Source organism: Neodiprion pinetum, chromosome 2, assembly GCF_021155775.2.
Source record: "Neodiprion pinetum isolate iyNeoPine1 chromosome 2, iyNeoPine1.2, whole genome shotgun sequence".
NCBI classification, from domain to species: domain Eukaryota; kingdom Metazoa; phylum Arthropoda; class Insecta; order Hymenoptera; family Diprionidae; genus Neodiprion; species Neodiprion pinetum.
In genome coordinates, this window is record NC_060233.1 from 40,404,398 (window position 1) to 40,418,542 (window position 14,145).

At 38.9% G+C, this 14,145-nt stretch overlaps 1 protein-coding gene across 4 annotated transcripts in view; it reads left to right on the top strand.

The window, feature by feature from the left end:
• Nucleotides 1-491: 491 nt before the first annotated feature.
• LOC124211044 (receptor-type guanylate cyclase Gyc76C) overlaps nt 492-14,145 on the top strand; it is a 57,509-nt gene continuing 43,855 nt past the window's right edge. The window contains exons 1-3 of one of the 4 annotated variants that reach the window (XM_046609687.2): nt 492-674; nt 1,293-1,539; nt 10,051-10,174. The gene's annotated coding sequence lies outside the window, so the exon portion shown is untranslated. The remainder of the gene's footprint in view (nt 675-1,292; nt 1,540-10,050; nt 10,175-14,145) is intronic. The other 3 variants (XM_046609686.2, XM_046609688.2, XM_069133312.1) reach the window with 3 other exon arrangements.

Consider the following 14,145-nt stretch of genomic DNA (forward strand, 5'->3'; position numbering starts at 1 on the left):
TTCGATAGGAGATACGCCCGCGGTGTGTCGAAGATAAAAAGAATACATAGAGTGTTTACCGCGACGTCGAGGGTAACACGGGGATAGAATACCTATTACCTAACTTCTTGAAAAGTTTCGTCGCCACTCCAGGGTGGTGCGGGATATCGCGGCACCTCGTAGGAAAAACGCTCCCCGCGTTCCTCGCCTTGCGCGCAGATGTTTGTGTAAATATTTACACAGCAGTAAGATGCGGTCTTACGTGTGCGCGGGTGTGCTTGCCTGTAAAGTGTGCGAGCGTGTACGTATCTCGCATCCAAGCTAAAGAACGCGAAAGAAAATACAGCCGGCACGGAGCAGCCACCGTATCGTCGCGTCGTCAAGTGTTCGCCGGGCGTCTAGAAAGTGGCGGGACAAGTTGAGAGCGGGAGCCGCGTGTGCTGCCAACTTGCAGCGAAGCCGCGCACTCTCGGTATTGAAATCATGTGTTTCTTCAGTATGCTGCGGCCTCTGGTCACAGGCGGTTGCGAGCGCTTTAATAGTCAGGCTCTGCTCGTCGAGCCCGCCGGTTTACGCACGCATTTTCCCCGGTTATTCGTCGGTGACTGTGTTAAAAAGGAGACAGGTTGCCACAGCCGGTTATAGTTTCCTTGCCTACTTACACACGCGTAGAAATCACCGACGGTGTTCTCACGGTGACACATATAAATATATATACATATATATATACACACATATATATATATATATATATATATGTATATATTTAACGAAAACACCGCATCCGTTCCGTCCCGTCCCATCCCATCCCCCTCCGACCCCCTCTGCCCCTCCCTTACCATCGTATACGGTACGATACGTACCGTGTGTGCCGCGTTAACTGCAAAGTGAAGAAGTGTCTTTCTATTTACTCCGAATCGAGCGCGTCTCTTCTCTCCTCCTCTCCTTCTCCTTTCTCCCATCTCTCGTCCCCTCTCCTAGCGTGACTCACTCGGCCCGCACGCTTCGCTTCGTCTTCTTCGCTCTTCGCGATGTAACGCCGAAGAGTGTCTCTTTCTGGTTTAATATTGTTTATTTATTTTACGTTGCTTCTGTTTCTCTACCCAGTCGAACAGTTCGGCATCTTTGTTCCGTTGAGATTGTGAGAAGTGCGCGCTTGTACCCCCGACATTATATTCTCTCTCTTTATCTCTCTTCGTCTCGCGAAGTTTTGTACAACACACCGACAACAATACACGATCGTCGATACGGAACTTGTATAAAATACGTGTTTCACCGATGTGAGTGCGTGCCTTTTTTTTTTTTTAATACAGATGATTCTCAAAAAAGTAATTAAATAATAATAGAAACGAAAGAGGGAAGAGGAAAATATCGATAAAAACCTTATACATAATAATAAGAATAGTAAATAATAATAAGAATGTGGTAATTACCGAGAGTGGATAATAAAGATTGCCATGCTGGATGCAACCCCGTGCTGTTCCAGGTAAACGAGACTGTCTTGTAAACGATCTCGTCGTCTCTCGAGTATTTACACGAATATTCGTCGTTGTCCGGTAGGTACGCATAACAAGTAAAAGATCATCGATTCATCGCTTTTCTCTTTTTAAATTTTTCTCTCTACGCACCTTCTTCCAGATTCACAATCAATGTCGGCATCTCTCTCTCTCTCTCGCTCTCTCTCGCTCTCTCTCTCTCTCTCTCTCTCTCTCTATGTCTCTAATTTTTATCCTCAACAATTTTTTATAATTTGAAAAGAGCGGCCGACGCTCGCTACTTATCGAAATTAAAACGACGACGATTGTAAGTAATTAGCGTAAGCAGCAGCTCTGACAGCGTGTTGTTCGTTACTCGGCGTGACTCGCCCCTCTTGGTACAGAGGTGATGTATTTATAGAACGTGTAAACAATACTGAGTACTGCCCCCGAGCAGTAATGTAATTTCTCATCGCTGGATGGACGTCTTTTGAAGGGGTGCGTTGAAGGGGTCGATTTCGAACTTGACGTACACATCTCCGATAATATCCAAGTCCGCGTATCCGAAACGCAAAAAAGGGCTGAGCAGCCCCGTTCTAACTTCAATTCTGAACAAAAACACTCCGATGTACGTTTTCGTTTGAAGCAGAAATGAAGAAATTGCACGAATTGTACGAATCTTCTATTAACATGTCGAAGTCAGTAACGTTACCGTATCGATTCATCTTGAGGAAGAATTACAATTGTCCGAAGCTTAGGATATCGTAATAAAAGAAGACACGCTCAGATTTTGAAATCCAAGCTTCTTCCAACTGATTGAAAATGGGAAAACAGTCATTGTCTTTTCAACGTCTTGTTGCGATATCGTTATCAACTTCAACCTCGTCTGCTGTTGCGATTTTCTTACACGTTATTACTTATTTTATTACGTCGACGTCGAAATCGACCGCGACATCCCCTTAAAAACTAACGGAAAAGCAAGAAGAACCTCCCCCCTAGAGGTGAGAGAGAGAGAGGAACGACGAAAGAAAGGTGGAAAACGCCTCCTCGACTTTTACTTATTGTTAGATTATACCTCGGCTATATTTCGAACCAAGAGGACTCGTGCTGCATTCGATGTAATACGCGTACCACTTATACGTGTAGTGTAAGCATGTATATATATATATATATATATTTACATGTTACGCTGCCTGATCGCTGCTTCTAAGTATACCGGGTGTCCCGTCGCGATATGTAATTGACTCGAAAAATCGCTGTTAATTAAAAAACAAGATTAACCATAAGAAGTATATAGTTCAGTGTAGTATATACGTGTAATCTGTATAACGAGGATAAAGTTTACTTTTACTTGACAGGCAACGTGACTCGTTTCTATTTTTTCACCATACGCTCCTTACGCTCACGTTTTTTACTGCTATTGGATACGTTTGAATTCGACCCAAGATTCGCTCTTATCTGGTTATCTTATATCCGACGAAATCTGAATTGTTCGTGAAATTTTTCGCGAGACTTGATGTACGGTGAAGATTTGAGAAGCTATTTGAGTTTTTCTCTCTCTCTCTCATTTCGACACTTTTATTCTCAATTTTTATCTTACTCCGGTATGATTAATAGTTTACGACGAATGCCGTTCTCTCTTATCGCCCCGAATCGTAGGCGAAGATTTTTACTATCTTTGACACAGCTTCACGCTATCTACGAAACATTCAATCAAATCCTATACCTGATTACTTGTTTACGTGCTGAAATTTTCGCTATATATAAATTCAGATGAATTTTATGCCTCTCAGTTTCGCCAACGATAAATCGAAGCAAAATTTGTGTAACTGTTGAATCATCGGTCAATTTCCTCGATGATGATTTCTGTTCGTGAAAAAGTCTGGAACGACAAATATTCAAACATGTATATTCATTGTATCGTGATGAATTCCGAAAATTCAGCATCTTAAAAGTCATGCTCAAGTTGCGCAAATTAGCGTTTCCCCTTTTGTAGTTTCTCATCATCTTCGCGAATTGCGAGCACCAAAATTTTGCAAAAATTGTCTATCCAAACTGCAGAGCGACTAAAAAATCTTTCTAATATACTTTAACGTGATTTTTTCACCACCCTGTAATGCTCGCTTATACACACCGTGCTTGGGACGCGTTATCGTTGAAACACAAGTTTTTCCGTCTCGGAAGTTTTCGGTTTGTCGAAATTCTCCGTACGTATAACGCAGGATGCATCTTAATTAAGCTGCGGTGTGTTGTACGCAACTAGATAATGAGAGACCGAAGTTAGTAACGTTAATGTAATGATTCGTGTTTCGGAAAAGTGGTTATTTTATAATTTTAAGAAGCTCTGAAATGCAGAAAATTATAATCAGGCAAAAGTAATTCGTATTTGCAAAACTTGGCAACTTCTAAATCAGTAGAAAGTTGCAAAATAGTGTTTTTTATCCCACCAACGTTTCGTTACGCTAACGTTACCAACTTCAGCCTCATCCTGGATATTATATAGTCATCATCGTTATCGGCTAGTCACGAATTCGGCCCGCGTCTGTCGATCATTGATAATAATATCGTACCGTGGGAAAAACTTTTCACGCAATTTACCCTGCAGGATAGATCCGAGCGGTCCGCAGCAGCAAGAAAAGGAGAAGCGTCGAAGAGGTCAAACGACCTTTTTCTACGTCGTCCTCGCGATCATGCGTCAGACGTATCGGCGTTACGCGATAAATTAAATACCAAACGAAAGACGGACTGATCGCGAAAGAAACTCTCGTGGAAAGGTTAACGAGCTATCGTTTTGCTAAATCTAATAATCTTTGACAATGTTCAACTATGTAAAAAGTCAACGGATAAATGTGAAATTACACAGAGGCATGCAATTTTCCAAACCATAAAATGTCTCAACAACAACGAGTGTAAAAAAAACTTGGTCAACGTCGGACTTTAGTCGTCGATGGTTGAATCGCGTGAACTTGTAGAGGAAACGATATTAAAACGGAGAGATAGGAATTTTCGTGCAAAGGTGTCACAGCTGCGATTATCGTCATCCGTCCTCGTTCCTCGTCTCGAAAAGTCGGTCTGCCGAAATCGCTAATTAGAAAATATCGGCAAGCGTATTCCGCAGGTATCTCTGCGAGCAAAGAAGGGATCAACAAGTGAGATTTTCGGAGAGTCGCGGAGGAGAAGCACAAGATCGGCGGCAGGCATGCACCGCGTTCCTTCGGCGCCATTGCGTGTCCGCGTTGCATGGGCGAGGATCGTCCGGATCGTCGTAGACACGCGGAGCGAAGCCGAAGGGAAAGACGCGGGGCCAAAGTGCTGCCAGCATGTCTGCGAAGAGCGGAGCCGAGTCGAGTCGAGCCGAGGAAACAGCTTCGGACCGAACCGAACCGAACCGAACCGAACCTACCGGTCCCACTGCTGCCTGCCATGCCGCCTTTTGCCGCTCCTACAGAGTCCCAACAGACGCACACTCGCAGCTCCCTTTTCCGCTCCTTTCCTCTCCTCTCTCTGTGTCGCATGGCGGGTTTCACGAGACAGAGACAGAGAGAGAGAGAGATAAATAAATCCACGCCGCATCTCGGCGTGCGTATAAATACTCGAAGGTGGATGACGGGGGTGAAGGGGGGGGATCAGCCCGTCTATGAAGAAGAGACCACGCGGAGAAATATTTTTATTTACAGCTAGTATAGTATACGATTCCACTTCCGCCGGCGATCGTCTTACTTTTACGTTTTATTCTTCATCTTCTTCTTCTTCTTCTTCTTCTTTACGTGCCTTTTTGTTCGTTGTTTGTTTTTAATTCTTCAACCGTGTAGGTACTATACGGCTTTGTACTATACATTCAGGGCGTCTACTGTTCCTTAAATATCCTCAAATCCTGGAATTCTCCTGGAAAAGTCTTGGAATAATTCGATTTATTTTGGAAAAGTTGACGCAGTAAATTTTTTGTTAAATAAACAACGACGTTTTCATTTTTAACGAGCGGCCTTGAATGCGTTAAATTTTTAGCAGACGACGGATCATGCAGTCCTTAGCGATTCATTCGGTATTTGAACTGCTCGAATAAAAGAAATTTTCATTCAACACCTAACCAACTTATCCTTAACCACTTTCAATCGGTTATCCCGGAAACTCCTGGATAGTCCTGGAATTTAGAAATTCTCGATTCCAATATACACCCTGTATATTATAACATACTTATATGAATCACAATATTTGTACACTGTATTCAACAACCATGTTACTATAGTCGACAGTCGCCCGCTGCATGTTAAGTTGCACTTTGCACTCTCGAACTGCAATCGCGATAGTGCAATTTCTTCTCGCAAATATATACCCTCGTTTTATCATCATCCTTCGTCCGTCTTCTCAAACCGTTTTTTTTTTTCTTTTGAACAAGTCGTCGATATTCTGACTCCGTAATTCTCTATTATTATCCTTATTGTTTACTGTTTGAGATTTCTTTCGTTTTTCCAGATTCTTGTCAATTTACTTTTTTTTTCCCCCATGTATGCGCCGATTTTAACCACACCTATATTATTGTTCCTGCTGTGCTTATGTCACGCGTGACGGTAATGTTAATAATGTACACGTAGGCATGCAGTAGTACATATTATAGATGACACGGCAATGTGGCCACGTGGTAAACGACTCCGTGACCTAATCGATTCGTAAATACGTACGTGTGACGATAACGAATCACGAGCTAAAGTCAAGTTACCTACAATAATTGACTATCGCTCGACAAGCAGCTGACTTTGGTTCTTACCTTTTTTTTCCTTTTCTCATTCTCGTCTTCTACCGCAGTACAGCACATATAGAAGAAACACGAGGCTGAAGTTAGCAACTTTGTCGTAACAAAAAACATCAGGTAAATAAATAATTATATTGCGGACATTAGCAAAGGTGCAAAATAATGATTTTTCTTAAACAGCAACGTTGTTAATTCCATCCTTGTGAATAATCTCTATGTGCAGTTTTATTGCGCGTACTCTTTTTGTGGTTGTTAGTATCGGCACGTGAAATGTTATCGTTTTTTCTATATTTAATTTTTTCCATTCACCGCATCTCCGTTCTTTTTATACGCGAGACGGTGAAATGATAAACGACGTCGTCCTTAGCCGCGAAATACGGGAATTCGGTCAAACGTGAGCAATCTTTTTACGGTCGTCGCCGATGCGAGGATATCGCGGTATTTTAATCGTGAAAACCGGATGTTGCCTCGGGAATTAAAAGAGGAGAAAAAAATATTCACTCACAATTATATACTCTGCAGATTTTTATCATTCATTCATTAACAGTTTTTAACGTTTATTGATGCAAATCCCACACGTCACTACTCGCTTATCTTATTGAATTACATCGTGCCTTGCAAAAGCGGTTTAGCAAAATTTACTCTTATTTCCGTGGACGTATTTGAAGTATATTCAAATTCTGCCGAAAATATGTTAGATTTTAATCAAAAAGAACGCTGACCGACAGGGATTTAATAATCAATTGCTTCTGACCATATTTTAAATCGCTGCAGATTAGATTTCAGTTGTTTGAGAATTTCCATATTGAACATAGTTGTTTTAAATACACGTGTATTCATATCATACTTGATAGAGATCAAAATTATTCTTAACTACATAAATTTATACAACTTATTGTATATACAAATTCCATCGATTACATGTGGGTGAATTTTTTTAATAAGCCATTTCCAGAGGTATTTGCTTATGTAAATCGTAGATAAAACTGATTTTAATCTAAAGTGTATGAAGTTTGTTTAATGTATAATCGGTATAGTTACGGAACCTGAATAATTCGTGTATAATAAGACACGCGTGGAGTTGGAGCAAATCTTTCATCTTCACCTCTGCTGCAATATTTCAATAAATTTTATTTAGGTACGGCATACAACCGCCGCAGCATTAATCCTCGCGATTTTACACGTATATTATTTATACGCGTTTAGAAATTCTGCGCTGATCCGTTTGCTTTTCTTTTCTTTCTTGATCCCAAATATTATCAATGCCTCCTGAATTCCGAATAGCCAGATAAATAAATCGATTTCGCTACGAGCGGCTTCTTTTACAAAATTTCTTCTAGCATTGTATTTCTTACAATGCCGCTGTGAACTGGCTCGAGATTTATCATCCGACATGTTTGTAATAAATTATCAGGTATATATGATATGTCTTCGTAGGTGTTGAAGTACATTAACGCAATTTTTTCTTCACTCGACTTTCTTACACGTTTTATTTCCGGCTTTCGCATTATCGGCGAAAAATTTACCGAACAGATGAAATTGGCCGCACTTAATTGCGAAGGATTAACCGTAGAGGTTTTTTTGTTTCGAATGTAAAAATTTATACCGAAGAATAAAACGTGTGAACTCTGTACACGTGGTACTAATACATGCTGCAAGAATGAAATATTGTGTTCTTTAAATTCTCGAGAACGACACGTGCTCAAATATTGATCGATCGAAGCAGAAGTTTACGCCGTTTCCCGAATCGCTTTAAATTACTCAATTTTGCAAAAAAATGATTTTCAGACAAAAAAGACGCGTGTGCCTTGAAAATATTCGAAAAGCCGTTAACACCAAATAATCCGCCTGTAAGTCGAACGCGAAAAAGAGAGAGACTCGTAAGTAATAAGAAATCGCAAATCGCTGAGGCTTATTTTAAGCAATGAACAATAAACATTGCGTTAGATTGTTCAATTTATTATATATCGTGGAACGAACCCGGGCCTTTACTCTCTTTCTGTATATTTCTCCATGCACATTTTTTCTTTCTCTCATACATTCGTATGTATTCATTTCCAAATGTTTTATCGCACATTACTTTTGAATTTTAGCTTACGTTTGAATCTCGCGGCGCCCGCCGAATCGACATCGTCAATTTAACCGAAATTCCTAGCTGCCGAATCGTTATATTATATATACGCGAATTTTTACGGCCGATCGAATATAATTTTTTTTTTTTCTCTTTTGCTTTCCATTCCCTTTTTTCATACCCGCGAAGATGTTACAGGATTTTTACGACAGGTACACGGTGTGTAAAAATGTAGACGCAACTATTCTTAGTATTTATAAAATTCCCGTTAAAATTCTTCATTTTATTACATTTGCGAATGTTACGTGTGCGATCCGTTGGCGCCCCGTTATGCGTATATCTGTGGTAAACATCGCTCGTTCCGTGCTTAAGAATTTTTATTATTTAACCGGCGTATTTAACAGCTGTATAATATGTGCGTGTAAGTTGTTACATGACACTGAGAATGCAGATCGCGTTTACGAGTCCGGAACCACTTCAGACCGCTTCCTGCATCAGATTATCACTAACTGAATGTAATCTGGGTCGGAAGACATGTTTTTTCTTTATTTTCTTTTTTATTTGTACAAGCGAAGAAGAAAGTTGCGAACAAAATTCGAAGTAAGATTTATTTTTTTGCAAATCTGTCTAGGAGGAGGAAACGTTAGGAGAAATAAATTTCTCCACTCGTGCATGGAGTATTTAAATTCAAAATTGACGCGTGATCATTTTCTTTTCTAGTTCGATCAATTCAAAGTGAAATAATTATTGCTTCTTTTTCTTCTTCTTTTTTTTTCTATTAAATTTTGATTCAGCGAAGCGATTATTTTTTCGTTTCACTTTTGTAGCTGTTACGAAAGAAATTAAAAGTAACGATGATTTTCAGAAGCTTCTTTAGTAATGGTGAAAAAACGTGCTTATACAATTGTTCAAAAATCATGGAAAACGAAGAAAATAACAAATAATGACGCGGTCCTCCAAAGACATATCTACATCTAATCGGATGATCGTATTATCGCATTATCGTAACACTACTTCCGTTTCAAGTTCAATCAAGAGTGTTTATTGGTTCAGTGATCCGAGTCGTATTTATTAACTTGTATATTTGCACCCAAAATCAATAAACAAGCACTTGTACGACACTGCAGTGCCGATACTCAATCGACTGTATTACAACAGCTATACATACGCACTGCAGGCACACACTTAAACCCAATAAAAATATACATGCCTATAATTCACTCCGTCTGTTATTCTTGACTGACTTTTTCATTCATTTTATTTTTCATCACCCTGAACCGAGACAATTGACCGTACGAGATCCGTGTAGTATAATTATACATACGCGTTACTTGCCGAATACTGACCACCCGAAAACGTTTTAAACGAATTACGATCGTCGCTGCGGAATCGACGAGTGAAAAATCTAGCCTCCCGGGGACGTAATCGAGGTTCAAATTTAATCAAACGACGATTCGATTCAACCCCGGGCTACTTAAGGGTATCGGCGACGTTACGCGTATCAATAAATCTGCCACGTGACGAGCGCTTTGTCAAGATTCCATTCGCATCGTTCGTTCGTCCATTATGCGAATGAAATTTTGTTGTACGCTAAACGAGGAGCGATTTTTCCGGCGTATCTGTGCCGGAGGAAAAAGTGGGGAGAAAACTTGGAATTTTTCACGTCCGTCTCTCTTCCCCCGAAAATTTTTGGCTCTCATCTGTGCTAGTTGTTTGTTTGTAAAAATTTGTCAGGCTATGAATCGTTGACGAGAATGTTTTTTTGATATTTTCAGGTGCCGGTTAGACGTTCGGGCTCCAGTTGGGAAGAAGAGTCCTTTTTGGCGACGATATGCTCGCAAAGTAGCACGCCAAGTTCGACATTCTTCCTGCTGAGGCTGTCCGCACCATGTTGTGCAGGTAAATTGAACAATTTTTCACCAATAAATTTCTCTCGTGCTTAGCCTTGTAATATGGTATAACGGATAAACGGTGTGAAATCAGTATTTATACGACAACTTTGTCGAAATGTTCTTCTACCGTCGGATAATGTTTACCGATCCTTATTACCACCGATCTGCATCACCTCGTACACACTGACACACGTATCGTTATTACGTGTATAACATCGCCTTACTTTACGGATAATATTTACCTATAATACACGGTTTTTACACGCCCGTGCAGCAGACGTAAAATTTCAAATTTTTTCCATTGCTTATCTCGCGTATTTGTTGATTTCATGTGCATCATACGACATATTATATATATATATATATATATATATATATATATATGTATATTCTAATACTTGGAATCTTATAGACATGACTTGGTTTCTTATTGTTAGTTCAATATTACGTAGATCATGTCGAAAAACAAAGATAATACGATTAGGTATCGTTCAACTTGAATTTGTTTCTTCTCGTGTCATTTTTTCTAAGATTAAATTAAACTCCCCGAAGAATGAATTTACGTGTAAAAATATAGAAAAATATATATAAAATAAAAATAAAAATAAAAAGGGGACCACAATGTCGAAGTGCTGGAGAACTGAAAATTTTTATATATAGAGTTTAAAACCATAAAGTCCCGTGAATTCTTGTAGACGGTCGAAATATCGAGAAGTGAAAAAATATAAAGTTCAGAACGTAGAATGCAAAAATTTAGAATCGTCAGAACTCGTTTAAAAAGTACAGAATCGTGTACAGATTCTAGATTTTACCGTTCTACGTTTTGACTTGTCTTGTCATACATTTTGTTTTTCTATACTTGGACTAATATATACATTTTGATGATTGTACGAATTGGATTTTCGCGTTTTTCGAAATTAAACATTTTTGTCCTTTGATCCGTCGGCCATTCTGACTTTTTACCCCCTCCTCGTAAATATGCCGCGCGTTTATTCTTTCGCGCGAACAATACATACATACGTGTACGTATATTTGTGCATTATACCCTCACCCATATACGCGAATATGTGTGTGTCGTCGGTCAGTGTAACCGCGTGCCGAACTGCGGCAGCGGCAGGAATGCAAATCGAAAAGTGCAGCAGCTGACGCGATCGTGTATATATGTATATTTTGTTATATACGTGTACGTAACGTAGGTATACGTGTATACATGCATACATTTATAATATTATACCGGAGAGGCGGGCAAAGCTAGAGATACCGGACACCCGTCGTATTATTGCAATATACATACGTACGGAGAAACGTACGTGCCTTTGATTGTGAGTAGGATGTGAAGAGGTATGTATAAATGTATAAAACACACGGTGTCGTACGCAAATAGTCCAGGAGCCGGAGATGAAAAAAAAAAAATAAAGTAAGTTCGTAATACAATCTTCCGCGGAATTGATTTTTTTGTTTGAAAATGATTGGGGGTGTCTCTTGGACGTAAATTCAAGTTGGAGGGACCCGGGGGGTGGAGTTGAGCTTTATCCGCCATCTTTGAGAACACGTTTTATCAGACATCTCGTACACTGTGCATCGTACGATAAATATTCTGTCATTTTTATACGGCAATTTTTCCTGTACAGTGCGCAGATTTTTATTCATAGCACGACAAACTTTTCCCCGACATGGTTATTCCTAAATGGTAGATATACAGTTAACGGTTGATGAAACAGTAAAAATGGCGAGTACGAAATTTGTCGAACATAAAATAAACGTATATATATAAGTATATATATAATTATATGTATCAGGTATCGCAAATATGCAGCGTGCTCGTTATCACTCGCCTCGGCTATTTTAATATGTACTTATCCTTATCGCGTATGCGGAGACGCATGTGCCCCGAGTATGGAGTATGCGGAGAGAAGTCGATGCAACCATCAACCTCCGCCTCTATTAATATTATGCGATTTAGAACTGTGTAACATGTAGGTATAGGTATACGCACAAGCTTTTCAACGCAGGGTGTTGACTCCGATATTTATGTAATAATGCAACTCGCAAGCCTCGACGATTCGTTATTATTATACATTATTACATGCGTTTTATGCATCCTTTCTCATTCGCTTGTACACGCAGATACCTTCGATCTTTGCTCCGGATCAATTATTTGTTTAAAAGAATTTTCCATCCTTCTCTTTTCAAACATAAATACGATATTGTTTTGACCCGTTAATTTAAATTGCAGCGATGCAACGTATTTGCTCGGACAATAGAAAAACCTAGTATAATAATGTTTGACTTGACTGCTGGTGGAAATTATTTACATATTAGCCCTATATATGTATATATGTATATGCGTATTATACATGGAATTGCATTATAGCAGCTGGCTGTATATATATATATAAAATAGACGGCACGTTTGTGTAATGCGTGTAGTACGTATCTATTTGCCAGATACATGATACGTATGCATATACATTACACATATGCGTATTACATATGGCTGAATTACCAAAGTGTGTCAATTGTCCACAAAGTTATCCAATTAACCTGCAGCAGTCGCCGTCGGATTAATTTCAATTACTGCATTACTAAATATATATATATATATATATATATATATATATATGTATACATGTATATATATATGGGTATACGTATGTATATGTAGGTACATTTATTCGTCGCGTTGGAGGTTTTTCAACACTCTACGCGTACGCGTTTGAATGTTGATAATAAAGATGATAAAGAAAAATGACTGCTCTGTCCTACATACTGTATTCGGATCAGTGTCAATTTTTATTCTCCCTGTAATAACGTTCGGTATGTATTGAATATTGTGAGATACGTTGAAAGACATACCTTGAAAATATGATATTACGTCTTGCGTATATATATATAATGTTTGAAAATTCGCATTTAATATATTTTTCTTCTGTCGAATCCACGAAATTAAAAGCGATGACGTTTGTGACTAAAAAGACGTCACCGACTGTGATATAAGCCGATGATGATGATGATGATCGTGATGATGATGATGATAGTGTTACAGATGATTCATTACGTGCGAGCTGCGGATTTTGAAAAAAAAAAAAAAGAAAAAACGTAGCACCGTAACAAAACTAATGGCGATGAAAGGCGAGATTTAACACATAATCGATATACTCGTATATCTTACCACATCGGACCGCGAAATATTTTACAATCTTACATTGCATGTATAATCCAACAGGGAAAACAAATTTCAAATGGTTTAACGAAGTGTAAAAGCACAGGAATACACACCGCGAGCTATATTCTCTACTCGTAAAGCGATTTGCGATCGAGGATTGATCGTCCTGGCAGGTATCCAAGAATATCATCGTATATGTGTAATAAACGTGTTCATGCCTCTCCGCTTATAATATCTCGGGATAATTTTGACGCCGGTATACTTCCTTGTATACCAATCTTGGGTCTCTGCCGTTCTCTTAGAGCCAAGCTTATGCCAGTTTATTATATCCTAAGGTTTATACGTACTTAAATTTTATTGGGCGAAAACTTTGAAACCATGCACCGATCTCTTCAAAATTTATCATGCAACGGCGATGTGATCGAATTAGACAAAGAAATATAAAACGTTAGGGGAAAAAGTTACGTAAAGCAAAATTGCACGGAAACATTTTTCCGTGATTATTTTTTCTTTCGACAAAATGCGTATTGTGTCTTCATTTTTTCAATTCAATCATTTGGGTTCTGCAGTTTTTTTTTTTTGGCAAAATTCAAGACCGTCGTTATAGTACGAACAGTTATTACGTCATTTATGAAATTCAGATTTTTGATTACTGTCATGCTCTGCGAAGGATCGCGATTATTTATCTTCTTTTCTCTTCTTCGAGATACATACATGTGGGTGCTAAAAATTGTACCGTGTTAAATAATGAGCAATAATTGTATTGAAATTTCGCAATGGTGGGGGAAAAAAGAAAAAAGAAAAAAAAAACA